Consider the following 18,214-nt stretch of genomic DNA (forward strand, 5'->3'; position numbering starts at 1 on the left):
GGTTGATATTTCAAGAGCTAGATGTAAGGGTTGGATTAGTGATCGCTTGGTTAGATCTACAAGAAGAGTTTGGTACGTCATTGAGAATTCGGATTGCATGCCATCCGGTAGACACAATGATGATCCACTTCAAAACGGGTGTAGAAACAAGATTTGGGATCCGGAAATAACAGAGGATCAACTTTGGGAGATCAAAACTTATGGAGAACTTCATCAAGGCTTGGTGAATTCATTTGGGAATGTTGGATCTTATTGAAAGTCCAAGCATTGGTGGAAGTTTCAAGATGAGTTCAAGCACAAGCCACCATGACAAGGAGCTCATAAAATGTCCAACTTAAGGACTTTAACTAAAAGTGCTAGGTGGGAGACACCCCACCATGGTATATTCTTCCTATTTTCTCTTTTGTTTATATTAGTAATAAGTTAAATTATTATTTTTAGTTATATTTATTTCGTTTAATTTATGGTTTAGTTGTTTAATAATTTCTGGTGTTGATATATATATATATATATTTTGAACCTGACACGCAAGCGTCAATGTTGCACACGCGTCATATGGAAGTTGGCTCTTTATTAAAAATGAACAGAAAGTTACACTAGAACTTTGCGGGAGGGGTGCCTGACGCACAAGCCACTCCATGCGTACGCATGACCTACGCGTACGCGTCGCCTGCATTTTTTTAATATCCACGCGTAAGTGTAGACGACGGGTACGCGTGGTATGAAAAACGGCGTTTTTGGTGAATTGAACAAAGAGTTGGGCTGCCACTGTGCTGGAATCACGCGTTTTAGCACGCGACTACGTGCGACCGACACTCACACGTCAGTGTTCATTTTTGGCCATCCACGCGTACGCATGGACGACGCTTACGCGTTGCATGGCTGTTTCTGTTTTCATGCGTACGCGTGACCTGCGCGCGCGCATCGTGTCCTGTTTCTCATTTCTTTCTTCTTTCCTCTCTCCTATCTCCTTCTTTCTTCCTCCCTTCTTACTTTCTTCTCCTCTCTTCTCATCCTTATTCTCTTTCTTTTTCTTTTGTTTATTACATTTGCATACTCGCATTCATGGTACTTTAACTTTGTTGTTTCTTCTCCTTTTCTCTTCTATATTTCTTGTTTTCACATTAGTGTTAAATTTTCTTACTCATCTGCTGCATATTTCTTGCATTGTAATGGGTGCTTCTTAACTTATTTGCTATTTAGTTGACATGCCCTTTGCTTCTATATTATTTTCTCACTTACATGTTGTACCTACCATGTAGTTGAGAACCTCATCATTATTTGACATGAGCCCACCCATATTATATTAATTTGCATATTTTTGCTTGTGGGTTATTATTTTTCCTTTTTCTCTTCTTTCAAGATGGCCACCGAGGAGAGAAAAGGAAAAGCTTTCGAATAGGGCGACAAACAAGTTCTTCCGCACAATCTTTTGAAGAAACTTCATCAGTTGCAGCAACTCGTCCACTTGTACATCTTTGCATGCACCGAGGACGGTGCAGCCTTTAAGTGTAGGGAGGTCAATACCGATCTCCGTGAGTTAGTTACTTTCTTTTCAACACCAATGTTTAGTTTTCTTTGTTATTAAGTTATTGCATTGCATAATAAATCGCATGTGTAGTTAGTTGCTTGCATGTAGGTACTACTTGGTTGAAGTAATATTTTCTTTCTCAAGACACTATTTTAGAGCATTTCACTAGTTTGAATCAAAATTTTTGTTAAACTTATTTGAAGATATTTAATTTAAAACATGGTTTTAGAGCTCAAACACACAAAACCAGTGAGATTTTGAGCCTATTTGATTGGTTGCATCTTATCAACCAATATTTTATTCTTGGTGCGTGTTGTTCTCTCTAAAATTGTGATCTTTGTCTTGCTTAATTCTATATTTTCATTGTTTGATGTATGCATGCACTTATGTAATTGAGGCCTTATTTCACTAAGCTTACATACCCATATGGCCTTAACCCTTCATTATCCCTTGCAAACCAATTTTGAGCCTATTTTACTCCTTCTGTTCTCTATTTTAGCACATCACTAACTCTAAGCAGAAAATAATAATGTCCTTAATTTGAATCCTTGGTTAACTTAGACTAGTAAGAGTGTTCATGATTTAAGTGTGAGGAAATTGGGTTTCGAAATATTTGGTTTGGGAATTGGGTATTATATACTTTTAGTGGAAATGAACAAATAGTTGAGCACATATTCTTGCATTCAATACCTTAATCATATGCATTGAGAAAAACAAAAGCAAAAAAAATTAAAAAAAAAAAGAAAAAAAGAGAAAAAGAAAAGAAAAAAATAATAATAATAAAAAGGGGACAAAATGCCCCAAAGTAAATGGTGATAGCAATGCATATGCACTGTACTCATATTTCGGATGCATGAATATGTGACAAAAGATAGTTAATGGGTAGTTAGATTTTATATTCTGATTACCTAGATTGTCTTAAGTTAGGTGGGAAGTTTAGGTTAATCAAGGATTCAGATTTTAGTCCACTTGACCAAATACAATCCTACCTTGACCCTAACCCCATTACAACCCATAAAAGACCTCTTGATATGTGTATTCGTGCATTGAATCTCTGTTGATTGGTAGAAGAAGAGCAAGCCTTAGAAAGCAAGGTTAGTAGAGAATTGAGAGAATCGAACCTTAAACACTTGAGTGATTAGAGTGTATACATTTTCGGTGAGGGTTCGATGCTCGATTCTATGTTCCCGGCTTTCATGAGCTTTCTTCTTACAAGTTTACTTGTGCTTTATTGTGTGATATGAATTAGTGGAATCCAGTTTATGTTTGTCTTGGAGAAATTGTTTACTTTTAACCAAGTAGGTAGAAGCATTTTTGCATGTAGTTGCATTCATATAGATAGGTTGCATTTAATAAGTCTTACCATTCCTCTTCACTCTTATGGTTCTCTTGAGCTTAGCATGAAGACATGCTAATGTTTAAGTGTGGGGAGATTGATAAACTGCTATTTTACGGTTTATCTTGTGCTTAATTTGGTGGATTCTCCATTAAACTCACACTTATTCATAGAATTCACATGTTTTACATTTTCCTTCCTAATTTTGTGCTATGATTGAAAACATGCTTCTTCAGCCTTAAATTTCTAATTTAAATCCTCTCTTATTACCATTCGATGCCGTGATATATTTGTTAAGTGTTTTCAGGGTTTGTAGGGCAGGAATAGCTTAGAGGATGGAAAGGAAGCATGCAAAAGTGGAAGGAATACAAGAAATTGAAGGAATTGCTGAGCTATCAAGCCTGGCCTCTTTGTACTAAATCGATCATAACTTGAGCTACAGAGATTTGAATGAGGCGGTTCCTGTTACATTGGAAAGCTAACATCCGGGGCTTCAAAATGATATGCAATTTGCCATAGTTGCCATGCAGTTAGGCGACGCGCACGCGTACGCGTGACCTTGCAAAAGTTCAGCGATGCGTACGCGTGGGCGACACGTACGCATGACAGAGCCATGTGCTGCACACATAAAAAAATGCTAGGGCGATTTCTGGGCTATTTTTGGCCCAGTTTCAAGCCCAAAAATACTGATTAGAGACTGCAGAGTGGAGTTGGAAGGCGGAATCAATCATTCACATTTTCATACACAATTAATTAGGTTTTATATGTAGTTTTCTAGAGAGAGGCTCTCTCCTCTCTCTAGGTTTTAGGTTTTAGGTTTATCTCTTCTCTAATTCAGTTTTCCGTCTTCTTTTGTTTTGGTTTCTATTCCACATTCTATTATTCTAATATCTTAGTTTATTTTCTCTTGTTGATTTTCCCTATTTCCCCAATTTAGTTTATGAACTTCTCATGTTAGATTTTATTTCTTACTAATGCAATTTGAGGTATTTCATGTTTATTGCTTGTTTCTTCAATTGTTATTATTAATGCCTTGCAATTATTGGTTTAGATTTAACATCCTCTTATTGCTTCTCTATGTTTTTATTTTGTGCCTTCCAAGTGTTTGATAAAATGCTTGGTATGATTTTGAATTAAATTTTCCTATTCTTTACTTGGATTGATTAATTCGAGACTCTTGAATTGTCAAAGCCTTTTGTTGGTTGGTGATTGAGACTTGCTAGTTGGCTTAGACTTCACTAAATCTAGTCTTTGATTAGGACTTGTGAACCTAAGTTGAATTACTTACTTGACTTACCTTCAATTGTTCGAGGTTAACAAAGTCAGAGCAAAAAGGCAATTACCATCACAAGTGACTATGATAATGGGGATAAGAATTCCAATTTTCAACCCTTGCTAGGACTTTTTCTTAGTTGTTATTTTATTTCCTTGTTATTTACATTACTTGTCTCTTATTACAAAAACACCAAAAATATACTTTTCCATAACCAATTATAAGTACACTTCCCTGCAATTCCTTGAGAGACGACTCGAGGTTTAAATACTTTGGTTGATTTTTATTGGGTTTACTTAAGTGACAAACAACTTAAATTTGATTGAGGTTTAATTGTCGGTTTAGAACTATACTTGCAACGCCATTCTTTTTGTGAAATTCTTTACCGACGATTTTTCTCCCATCAGGCACCAAGTCAAGTTCGAGAAGGAAGGGGTATGTATGGTGTGATTACATGCTATTTGAGTTCAAGGGCATTATGTGCTGTCATTTACTGACTGTGCTTCAACTGGAGAGAGTTTTAGGTGTCTTTAATTGGTATTTGCTTCGGAGGTGGACCATAGATAGCCGCACATGTAGTGTTATGTTCGTCTTCAGGACCATTTCAGCAAGGTTGCGAAAGCATTTGTATACTCTGAGCAGTATAGCAACCTCTTGCACAACTTGCTCAAGGAGTTCCGTGACGGTCTTTTTCGAAACATTTCTTGCAATGACTACGATGCATCCTTTAATCATGGTGGAAAAGGATTAAGCAAGTGTAGTAGAGTTGAAACTGACACCAATCTCATTATTCATAGTCTCGTGAGGGTTAAACAGAAGGTCCGCCCCCCGAAGAATAGAAATATTTCGACTTTTGAACGTGATTATGTAAAATGCAAGAAGCGTTCACTAAAGACGTGTGTGGAATCTAATTTCAACAATTAGGGGCGTAACAATGTCAGAAAGCAATGGAAAAATATATCGGCAATGGACGTCAAGCAGATAAGTTATCATTGAAGTTTCTAACTCAGTTGTTTCCATATTTTGGTTAATATAGTAACTAAATAATAACTTTAGTTGTTTTCCAATGTGGTCCTGACCAAGGCGAGTTCGATGCTCCCTGCAACAACGTCGTATTGAAGTCATCACAATGTGCTTTGATGTATGACACTCAATTGTTGTGTGATGAGTTTTTTAGAATAGAACATACCAATGGGTTACTAAGTGGATGTATACGCTTATGGTGACTTATCGGTATATATGGCACTGTAATATATTTTAATTTTTAGAACTCTTTAATAGATTGTTCCTGTCGAAAGCAAGTAATACTTGTTGTGACAAACTTGACATAAGGCGCTGCTCGTGTTGCCAATATTGTTGTGAAAATTTTTTTTATTTCTGATGATTATTTGTTGTTGTTGTTGTGTTAGACTACTTATTTACTCTTCTTCTTTGTTTTTTGTTATGTGTGTATGTTTTGCAATTTCAGTTAAAAGAGACCTGGCAAACTGTAGCAAACACGAGGTTCTAAATTGTTATTATATTAATAATAAATAAAAATGAGAAGTCTTGAGAAACGATTGAGTTATCACTATATGATCTCAATGTTGAGTTCAAGCTATGAAAACGGCCACTAATATACTTATTATGTTAATTGCGTACATTACAATGATATACGTCAACACTTTCATATTTTTTCAGTACTTACCTCTAAACATTCATAACTCAACTAATGCATCTAGTTTTAGAGTTACTTCTTATATATTGATAATTGGCCCTTGTATTATATCTAACATATAGAACAGCTTCCTTAAAATATGGTGTAAACAAAAAATAAAAGTAGATTAACAAATAATCAGAAACCATAATGCAATGCATAACATTAGAGTTACTCAGCTACTTCTACTTTTTTATACAACCAGGAATATAAAAGAACCAACATAACCAAACCAACAAGAACCATAACAAAACCAAAAACACCTAAACATGTAAACAAGGTACCATGAATTCTAAATGTGCCACATATAACACTAAACCCTGATGCTGCAGCCACCAATACAGACAAAGAATACATCAATAAGAGACACAACATTGAGATAATAGGCACTCTAAATCCCAAAGACCAAGCCACCATCACTATATATGCAAAGCTTACTATGAACATTCCGGTCCATATCATCGTCGGTAAGAACTTTGTAGATGCTTGAAACAAGCTCAGCTGTATCTTTGAGTTGTTTCTTGAGCTTGAGAATCGCAACAGGTTTTTGAAAGGACTACCTAAACAAGTCAGCAATGCTACTTGTACTCCAAGCAACTTCCCTGCCAACACGGCAGGGTGTTCTGGTGGGCAAATTATCTCTGCTGAACATAATTGCATGAATGTTTTTCTTGTGGAATCAGTTTGTTGAAGTTTTTCGGTTAAGACTTGGCCTCGATCCGAAATCCGGATTGTGTCTCTAAGGTTTACCACCACATGGGAAGTGGAAGAAAAAGAAGAAGATGATTCTTCACATTCCTTTTTGTTTGTTCACTTTTGAAAGATCCAGTGAAAATGTTATTCTAGTGTATTTCAAGTTAAAGGAACTGTACTCAAATGTAACACACTTTATATTGCATTGTAATTAGTATCTCATATTCATCCAGTATAATCATTATCATTAGAATATCAAAGAACATATGGGAAAGGAAGATAATCACTATAATCATAAATTCATAAATTCCTAGTCTTTTTACCTGATTTCTAGTTAAGTTGTAGCTAGAGTTTTTATTAGGTTTTTGCATTGACTTGTCAAGTTATTGTTTTTCTTTCCATCATTAGGCAAAAAATTGTTTTCCTCATCATCTTCTGTGACCCCCTCTTCGTCATCATCATCCTCATCATTAATATAGGCCTTGTTATAAGCCAACATTCTGTCAAGCTGCTTAGACATCCATATACAGAAGTCATAAAAATTATATAAAGAACTTTGTTTTGACATTCTTTTAAAATTTTGAATAGAAAATTAAAAAATGATGAAGATAATCAATCTCTTGCCTCATAATATTGCTGTAGCATTTCTCAAGTATGCAATAGTTCTTAATAACTCCTTATTTGTAGGGTACTGCAAATTCAAAGTTTTAAACACAGAAAACATGTATGTCAATAAAATAAAATAAGACAAAATAAAAAAAAACTCTGAAGGCATAGATCATATATAGAATTTAACAAAAAAGGAAGTGTCAAAGCAGTGTCTTGCCTCAGTTTGTTTAATTTGCCTGATATTCTTGCTGCGACTGATCCGCGACATAATCTCCTGTATATGATTGGATTTGGTTGTCCTGCCTTTGTTGTTTCATGATATTGCAAAACCAAATAAAGAAGTCAGTGAATAAAAAAAAGTCAACTATTGCACCTTCAAAGCTGGAACATGCACAAGGTAAAATACATAGTCCATAAAATACTAATATTTTTTAATTATATGAGCATCTATTGATCCATGTCCATTGAAATTGACCTTACCTAATCACAAAATGTCTAGTAGTTCTTGATTCTATATATAACAAGATTGAATTATTCAACTTTAAGCTAATGCAAATAATGCAATTCATCTCTTCATATGAGTGACATGAATATTTTTTTCCCTCCTATCATTGGTTTTAGGCTGGTCCTTAAAAGTTTTTTATTAAATAAAAGTTCTTTCTTAAATAAGGAGTATTGTAAAAAAAATCCTGAACAAGTCCTGATAATTATCTCGAAAGACAACGAGATCCTTAACAAAAAAAAAATCCTTTTCGACCCCTGATCTTTACTTTTATGGGACTGATTAGCCCCTGTGGCAAAAAGAGTCAATGTTTTTTTTTGGCACAGGAGCTAATCAGTTCCATAAAAGTAAAGATCTGGAGTCGACAAGGGTATTTTTTTTTGTTAAGGGCTTCGTTGTCACTTCGAGGTAATTGTCAAGGCCGGATTGGGTATTCACTCAACAAACTTTATCTCTTCATTTATTATATTTTATATCAATAGCTCAAACTTAGAGTTTAGAATTTAAAATTTAGGATTTAGAATTTAGGATTCAGAGTTTAGGGTTTAAAATTAAGAGTTTAGGATTTAGGATTCAGAGTATAGAGTTTAGGCTTTAGAATTTACAGAACACTACACTCTTTACTTTCTCCAAAGTTCATCAGAATTCACCTTAGTTTTATAACATAAAAATGAAATAGAATGTTCTAAACAATAATTTACACAGGTTTAATAATAAAATTTTAAGATTATTATTATTGTTGTCAAAATACTTCCTCAAATTCTAATAGCTCTTAACACAAACTTGATTCAAACTAATCTGAGTTGGAACAAAGCCTTATTATTGAAAATTTTCTGAATCATTTTCACAGTAAGGAAAAAGAATAAAGGGTTGCGGAAGAGCCAAACCTAAAACGTATAATGCAAGCAGCCTAACTTGATAATTATATCAGATTCCACCCACGGCTTTGAAAAAGAATGCTGCAATTTATTTTATTCACAATTCCAACACTTCTATTACACTGCAATTGCAGAGAAAAAAATATTGAGATGTTGACTTATAACTAAAAAATCAAACTTTCTCTAGGCCATCAGCTCCAACTTCACAAGTACAGTTACAATAATGATCTTCAATGTCAAAGGAATGGTGATGAGTAATCCATAAAAGTGCATAAATCAAAATTATAGGAACAACAATAGCTAAAGTAACAGCAAGATGAGTCCCAGCTTCAGTCACCACAAGCATCACCACAGTTACAAACACTAACAATGACATCACAAACCTTTTATCTATAACTTTGTGAACCAAAACAGAATAAGGGAATGCCCTTAGGATTAAACAGTAAATGGTTATTACATATGTCATTATAACCAAAATAATCAATGAAACTTTATGCCGGGGATGAGGACTATGAAGAGTATGATCCAAAAGAACAATGTGTAGTATAAACCAAGATTCCCTAAGTTCCTCATGATTCTGATTGCTGCAGCTTCTGAAGTTAATGGCATGTTAAAGGGACAGTATATTTTGATGTCAGTGTAGAGTTTTTCATGATACTCTTTAAGTTCATGAGATTCAACTTTGGATGAAGGTTTTGAGGAGGTTGGTATTCTTTGGCTAGTTCCAAAATTTGCCATAGCATATGAAGTATGAAATTTGGAATATCAAAGAAGGGCTACGTAGAAAAAAAAAGGAACACTCTTTAACAACAATTACTGAAGCTAGAGGGTATTAGGTTCAATTAATGGCTGCTTGTGTTGCTTTGATTGTGAATTTGGTTTATTATAAATATGTAGAATATTGTGTCAGTTTCTAGTTAAGTGAACGAGGCATTTTGTCATTTAAGAATTTAGCAAATATAGAAGAAATTTCATAAAAGGAGAGTGTAATAACAGGGAACCTTCCTTTGTTGTTTCTGATGTTTGGTTACCCTAATATTCTGGCCCTACTTGTTTGTAGCCAAACATTTAAATTGTCTTCAGTTTAGTTTGATCAAGTACTAGTAGTGAAAGTGGTTTCAATCTGATATTTGTCTTTTTCTTTTAACAAAATTATGTTTAAATGGATAAGAATGAGAAATCCAAATTTATTTCTTGATTGACAGTTTCATCAAATTCTAAAGGAAAATGACAATGATTTTTGACATATACATACTTGGTTTTGAAGATAAGTGTGGTCCTAGTTAATAGTTATCATTAATAATAATAGTAAATATACTAACAAAAATACATGATAAAAAAGCAATCCTAGTTGGTATGATTGTTGCAAGTTTTAAAAATGTGTAACCATCTCCTTCAACTTTGTGCAAATATTTTCCAAGCTTTAACTGCTCAAAATTCATTAGTGAAATAGGGCTTTATTCGAATAGTGAAGACCTTACGAATTAAAAGTAGGTTAGAGGACTGAACTAAAATGAATCCATGTTTCCCTTTTATTCTACTTTTGTTTTTACTGCAAAGAAGGAAGGAGAAGAAATCTCAACCATAAATTGATCTCTAACAAGAAGAATTGGTTATATTTTAGCAAATCCATGACTGCATTTAAATTGGCTTCTAAAGTAACCCATGATCAAAAGCTTATAAAACACTTATTTCTCTGAAGTAATTTATTGCCAAACATGCTCCAGAACAGGTTACAAATGAAAAGGTATTTACAGCAAATGGTGAATAGAATGTTATATCCTAAACTCCCATATAGCAACCATCTGAATTGAGAAATAAATGTAAGGATTGCAGAAAATATCAACATAAATGATCCTCATAACATAACAGATGGTACAGGAACATATTTCAAATGGGATTCAGCATTCAACTGTATGCCATTCCTCTCGGGCCTTCATTGAGTGCTGCTGAGCAGAAAAATGATCACCTCTCAAGAAAGCATCAGCAGCTGCCCTAGAATGTCGAGATGCTAACCTGTATGAAAAGATAGGCTAAAATAAATTAATGCCTGGTGACCATTGTGAGAGTCTAAAACAGAAATGAAATCCTTTCAATCGAATAAGTTAAAGTTAAATCCAAAAAGTTTATTATCTCTATCATGGCTGAAGATTATAATTATTTAGTAAGATATATGGATAGACTAATAAATCTTTGAAAATAGGCAAAAGATAATATTATTAGATGACACAAATTAATTAGACCTGCTGGATCTGATTGAATATGTAAAACAATAATATAAAAAACAGAAATTTCTATAGCAAAAAAATAAGTTAGCATTTATACCTCATCGTCTTCAATGCATCTTTTCGATGGCTAAGGTAGACATTATCCTCTTCCCATTCAGGCTCAACAGGAACAGAATTCAAGAAGCTCAGTTGGCATCTAACATTATCATCATAAAAAATTTCATCCACCGAAGCATTTCTATCTGCAAAGACTTTACCATTATCTTCGAGATGACTAACACTTGAATTAGTTGGAATGTCATCCTACTCCTTTCCTAACATTAGACTCTCATCAATGTTCTCCTTGCAGGGAACATAATATGAATTAGCTGCTCCAAGATCACTTGATACTTTGCATTCTTCATTACTAACAACGGCTAAGATATCCTCTATCAAGCTATCATCAGCCCAATGATGTTGCCCTTTGAGCTTTTTGATGGCTAAATCAGCATCATTCTGAGCAGTAGTGGCACAATATTTTCCACCAGAATCAGAACCTGTCATTGGTGTTTAGCTTTTCCCACCTTCTTTTAGAATGGGGAAATTCTGTATAGGAAGAAGTACTGAAGAGAAAGTCGCAGGAACATGGTTCGTCTTAACTAGTTTATCGTCGTTTCGTATTGAATAATTGACAGAAATGAACCAAAATTACATCTAAAATGAACCGAAGATTAAATTTTGCATGAATTAAAATTACTTAATGATGACAATACACAAATAAACTCGTTTCAAAACAAGCACAGACCAAATGTACCTTATTTAAATCTAGAATGAACTGAAATTACTTAACGTTTGCGTTCGAAAACAAGCATACAAACAAAAATGAATGATAAAAAATTCACTCAGAAATGAACCAAAATTACATCCAGAATGAACCAAAAATTAAATTTCAAATTAACCGAAATTACTTAAAAATGACGATACACAAATAAGCTCGTTTCAAAACAAACACAGACCAAGTGCACCTTATTTAAATCCATAATGAACCGAAATTACTTAATGATTGTATTTGAAAACAAGCACACAAACAAAAATTGAATCATGAACAAAACTACATTCAAATCCATCAAGTGATTTTGCAGCGTTATACATTTCTTCTTCTTTATATGATTTTTTCATGTTTTTGTTATTGTTAAGAGGGTAAAATAAGAAGAATTATGAGAAGAAAAACCAAGAAGGAGAAGATCAACAAGACATGAAAAAAATATGATGAAGAGTTTTGAGGAGTTTTTTATTCTTGTTTCTTTTTTTTGTTTGATTTTTTTTCTTGGTTTATTCCTTTTAAGAGAGGATGTGATGAGGAAGAATTTTGAATTGTGAAGAACAATGAGACCAAATGCGCCTTAATTCACTCAGAAATGAACCGAACTTACATCCAGAATGAACCAAAAAGTAAATTCTGAATGAACCAAAATTACTTAATGATGATGATACAAAAAACAAACTCGTTTTAAAACAAGTACAGATTAAGTGTATCTTATTTAAATCCAGAAAAAAATGAAATTATTTAATGATTATATTTGAAAACAAGCAAACAAACAAAATTGAATGATCAGAAATTTACTCAAAAATGAATTGAAATTACATCCAGATGAACCGGAAATTAAATTTTGAAAGAATCGAAATTACTTAAGAATGACGATACACAAACAAACTCGTTCCAAAACAAGCACAGACCAAGTTAATTTTGAACAAAAACACACCCAAATTAATTTTGAATTAGACAGTGTTATCAATATGACAAAAATTTGATGACCGATAATAATAACGACAATAACGATAACGACGATACGTATTAGAAGAAGACGAAAATGATGATAACGATGATGATCATGATGATGATGAAGGAGAAGGATGAAAAAGAAGGAGGAGAAAAAGAAAAAGACGTAGCATCAGGGGTAAAAAAGAATGTGCTTGCATAAATTTGAAACAAGAACAAGAAGAAGAAAGCATGAAAAAAAAGCGCGTGAATCTAAAAATTTTGGTTGAACTTGGTTGATTAAATCAATTGAATGTGAAGCTTTATTGTTTGATTTCCAATATTAAAAGTATATTTTATTGTTTCAATTTTGATGAAATAACAGAACTTGTAAACTAATGACAAAGACACTCTAATATTTAACTTAACTTTGTATATATTTTGATTATAAAAAATTAAAGGGTTAAGTACTTTTTTCATCCCTAAGATTTGGGATGAAAATCAAATTCGTCCCCGACCTTTTTTGTTATTAAAATCATCCTCAACGTTACTAAATATTTTAAAATCATCCTTTTCATAAAAAATAATAATGCTTTGACGATTTTGCCCTTAAAACAAAAACAAAAAAATCCCTCTCCTTCACCCTCACCACTAACCCCCTGTCCCCTGCATCAACGCACATCTCTTTCCCTCTCTCTCTCTTTCTCATCTTTAACACCATCACTACCATACCACCCACTACCCTTAACTCTAACACCAATAATAACTCTTCAACTATCACAATGTCAGCCACCCTCTCATCTAAATAACAACAAAAAATGACAACAGCAATTCAATTTTGAAGTGAGAATCACATATGGTTAAGCGGTGGCAGAATTAGTTCGATAGAGTGTGGAAGAGCTTGATGGCTTCGAATACCGGCATCGTCTCAAGCAGAATTTGGTATCACCGGAATAACATCCACACTTGGTAGGTTCCAACGGCAGAAGCAACGAACCAACGACAACTGCGATGAACCAGCAGCAACAGCGGAAAACGCGGCAATAACCCTTCCGTCTATTGCATACCTTCTCTCTCTTTCCCTCTCTCTCCGGTGAGCCAGTGGCAGCAGCAGTGGCTTTCTTTCTCGTTGTACTTTCCGTCTCATCCCTAAACCCTCACTTTCTTTGTTGGGACTTGTTGAGGTCTGAGTGTTATTTTGTGTTGGGTGTTGGGTTGTGTTGGGTAAGGGATTTAAGTAAAAAGAGTTAAGGATAATTGGTGGTGGTGGTGGTGGTGGTGGTGGTGGTGAAGAGAGAGAAAGATAGAGAGAGAGAGAGAGAGATGATGTAAATGCAGGGGGACAGAGGGAGTTAGTGGAAAAGAGGTTTTTTATTTTTGTTTTAAGGGCAAAATTGTCAAAGTATTATTATTTTTTATGAAAATGATGATTTTAAAACATTTAGTAACATTGAGGATGATTTTAATAACAAAAAAATGGTCGGGGACGAATTTGATTTTCACCCTAGACCTTAGGGACGAAAAAAGTACTTAACCCAAAATTAAATTTACTCTTTTCAATTCACTTGTCTCCTTTATAATCATTATTCTTTTTTTTTTGTTTTCTTAAGAAATATTTTTCTTTCGTAATATTTTTGAAATTCAAAACCATTCTCACGTACTTGTTATGAATACCTAAGGAATTTGGAGAATCCAAGATTCTATATTTAGACCTCCTTTGTTTATGAATTTTTACGAGTAATTTTGGTTTCACTACTTTGTTATCTAAAAATTTTGGACTTAATCTAGAACGATATATTTTCTAGTGACATTTGAAGAAACACACTACTACATTTTGAGCATTTGGTAATATTTATTGGTTAACATTTATTAAAGTGTTAGTAATTATTATAAAATTATATACAAAGTAACATTTATAATGAAATGTTAGTAAATATATATAATTTTTTAAAATAACTTTAAAAATGTTACCTATTCCAATCCTGGAAATCAAAATTGGAGACTACCCTAACTGCTGGGACGGAAGTAAGATAAGGAAACCTACTCCAAATCTTGTTCTCCTTTACACTCTCACTCTCAATCTCTGCTTCGCACTCTCGCTCTCAATCTTACTAGCGCTCTCGATTGTGCTCCTTCTCTGCTTCGCACTCTCGCTCTCAATCTCACTGGCGCTCTCGATCGTGCTCCTCCACTCCTTGAATCTCTCTCGTTTCAACAAATTCTAGGGTTGGGTTTGTTATTCTCTATTTTGAGGTGAGTCTAATGAAGGAGGAGAAGAACCTTCTTTCGTGTTCTTTCTTCTCTAATTTTCACTGCTTCATTATTATTCTTTGCAATCTTCTTAAGCGTTTTTGTATATATTTGTTAAGATTTGTTGGCCATGAATTGATTGAATTTCTAATGTTAAGATCTGCTTAATTCAATCCCGAGAATCCCAAAGAGGACACTGGTGATTTCAGAATTGCATCTCCAGCTGCTAAGGCGCTCCTTTTTTTTCCTTACTTTATTTCTGAAATTCATTTAGTTATCCTAGCAATATTTTGCACTAGAAAGGAAAGTGTTAGTAGTTAGTAAGTAGAACGAGAGAAGCAAGACTTGGAGATGATGTGACATGTTACGACTATTGACGTGGCAGAAAATATCACCGATTAAAAGTTTATAGAGAAAATAGCATTGCAAGTATAGCTCTTAACCAATAAAGATTCTGCGTATCAATTTAAAAGTGCTGTCACAAAATTTAGAAATAAAATACTGGGAGTATGAATCCCAGGTCGTCTCCCAACGAGTTGCAGAGAGAATGCTAAATTATTAAGGGATTTTCAAGAGAGTTTAAGTTTGGATAATGAGTAACTAAATAGTCATAAATTAAAGAAATAAAAACTAAGAATGATTACTAATATTCGAAATAAAAAGAAGCCTTGACTGGGAGAATGATCAATTGGAAGTTCTATCCTTGCTGAGATCTCTTAGGTGTAGTATCAAAAAGGTTGTCGTTTTCACTTAGTTAACCCTTACTAAATAAAGAAAAGTCAAGAGATTGAGCTAACTCTTATTCACAAATCCTAGTCCTTTCCCTTGGGAAGGTCTAGCGTTAGTAAATATAGAACTAGCTAACAACTTCCAGTTTAATCTTCACTTAAGCCTTCCAACTCAAGTGTCTCCTTTTAATCAACCCCCATGTCAAGTAGGGAAGCTACTCCATTAACATGAATATAATACTCAGAAAAATATAAGAAGAAGACATAATAAATTAAATAAAATAGAGACTGAAATTTAATTAAAAATAAAAGTAATTCTCTGTATCAACAATCCTTGAAAATAATCCAATTACCACTTTAAACAAGAATTAAGAATGTGGAATAAATAAAAGAGCAAGTAAGGAAACAAACTAGAATAGTATCTTCAACGGAGGTGATGACTCTTCAATATCCAAAGCAAAAAGCATAGAACTAATAAACTATGAATGTGAAAGAAACCTAGATGAAGAGTAATTCCTCTCTAGATTCAGATCTAAAATCCTAAAACTATCCTAATGAGAATGTGTTGATGTTGTGTTGAGTCTCTGCAAGTTTCCTAGCTTTATTCTGTGTTTCTGGGCCGAAAACTGGGTCAAAATGCGGCCCAAAATCGCCCCCAGCATTTTCTGTTATTTCTACAGATCGCGCAAGTCACGCGTACGCGTCGGTCACGCGTGCGTGTTATTCTGCGATTTTTCTTGTCGTGCGTCCGCGTCGTCCATGCGTGCATGTCATTCGTGCAGACTCCAATCCGCGCGTACGCGTCAGGCACGCGCACGCGTCGCTGCAATTTTCTCCATTCCGCGCGCTCGCGTAAGCCATGCGCGCGCGTCGATGCTCGCTGGTCATCTCCTTAGTTTCTTGTGTTCCTTCCATTTTTGCAAGCTTCTTCTCCATTCTTTAAGTTATTCCTGCCCTGTGAAGTCTGAAACACTTAACACATGGATAACGGTATCGAATGGTATAAAGGAGAATTGAAATACACAAATTAAATATCTCTAGGAAGCAAGTTTTCAACCATAGAACAAACTTAGGAAGGGATTGTAAAATCATGCAGTTCATATGAATAAGTGTGTAAAGACTTGATAAAACCACTCAATTAAACACAAGATAAACCATAAAATAGTGGTTTATCAACCTCCCCACACTTAGACATCAGCATGTCCTCATGCTTAGTTCAAGGAGATAAAATAAACAAGTAGGGAAAAGTAAGACTCATGCAATGCAATGCAACCTATGTATATGAATGCAACTATATGCTAAGATGATTTTGTCTACTTGGTTAAAACTTAAAAGTAAATAAGTTCTTCAAGACAAACATAAATCAAATTCCACTAATTAAAATTATACAGTAAAAACAAGTAAACTTGTAAGAAGACAGCTCATGAAAGCGGGAAATATAGAATTAAGCATTGAACCCTCACTGAAGGTGTATGTGCACTCTTAATCACTCAAGTGTATAGGGTAATCACTCTACTCTTCTCTAGTCATGCTTTCTAAATTTTGTTCTTCACCTAACCAATCAACAAATAATTAATGTACCAATGCAAGCATCTTGAGGTCTTTTCAAGGTTGTAATAGGGCCAATGTAAAGGTGAGAATATATATATATATATATATATATATATATATATATATATATATATATATATATATAAGCTCTTATCTATACGTACTTTATAAACTTTTAAATTCATGCCTAGCTACCCATGATTTCCCACTTTTGCATTACATACTCATGCATCACCCTTTCTTTTAATCTTTATCACATGTGCATTGATCTTTTCATTAACTTAATTTAGCATTGGGGTAATTTTTTCCCCTTATTTAATTACTTAATTACTTTGAATGTTTTTTTAAATATAAAAATAAACATAACATTATCAATGCGCATAGATTTTTAATTTTCTGGTCTTACATGAGTAGTTACCCAAATTCCTTTTATTTTATCATGACATGTTCCTTTATTAACCCATGTTCCCATGATCTTCCCATACTCAATTGATACACAATCTCTAACTTAAACTAACCAAAGATTCAATTGGGGGTATTTAATTAATTTTCCGCTTAAGGCTAGTGATGTGGTAAAATATAGAATAAATGGAATTTCAAAGGCTCAAAGTGGCTAACAAGGGTAATTAAAAGGGTAGGCTATTTGGGATAAGTGAGCTAAAATAATTAATGGCCTCAATCATATGCATGCATTTAAATACACTAACTATTGGACATATAGGATGGAACAAAATAGAGATTACAATCATAGAGAAGTAAACACACAAGAATAAAATATTATGGTTAAATAATGTAACCATGTAATTAAGCTCAAATCTCACAGGTTGTTTGTTCTTAGCTATCATTTTATGTTCCAAATACAACTTCAAACAAGTTTTAACAAAAAGATTTTCTTTTAAATTAGTGTAATTTTTCAAAAATAGGGTCTTAAAAAGAAACTTATTATTTTTCAACCAATTAGAACATGCATGCAAATAACCTATTACTATGCAATCTATCCTATCCTATTAAAAGAAAAAAAATAAATATCCTATTTTATTGGTTTTAAGGAACTTTTTTGTTATTAAAATCATCCTCAACATTACTAAATATTTTAAAATCATCCTTTTCATAAAAAATAATAATGCTTTGACGATTTTGCCCTTAAAACAAAAACAAAAAAATCCCTCTCCCCCACCTTCACCACTAACCCCCTGTCCCC

General features: G+C 33.7%; 1 pseudogene; it reads right to left on the reverse strand.

The window, feature by feature from the left end:
* Positions 1–8,690: 8,690 nt before the first annotated feature.
* Positions 8,691–9,256, reverse strand: LOC130982547 (uncharacterized; annotated as a pseudogene).
* Between the last annotated feature and the right edge of the window lie 8,958 nt (positions 9,257–18,214).

Source organism: Arachis stenosperma, chromosome 1, assembly GCF_014773155.1.
Source record: "Arachis stenosperma cultivar V10309 chromosome 1, arast.V10309.gnm1.PFL2, whole genome shotgun sequence".
Classification (NCBI taxonomy): domain Eukaryota; kingdom Viridiplantae; phylum Streptophyta; class Magnoliopsida; order Fabales; family Fabaceae; genus Arachis; species Arachis stenosperma.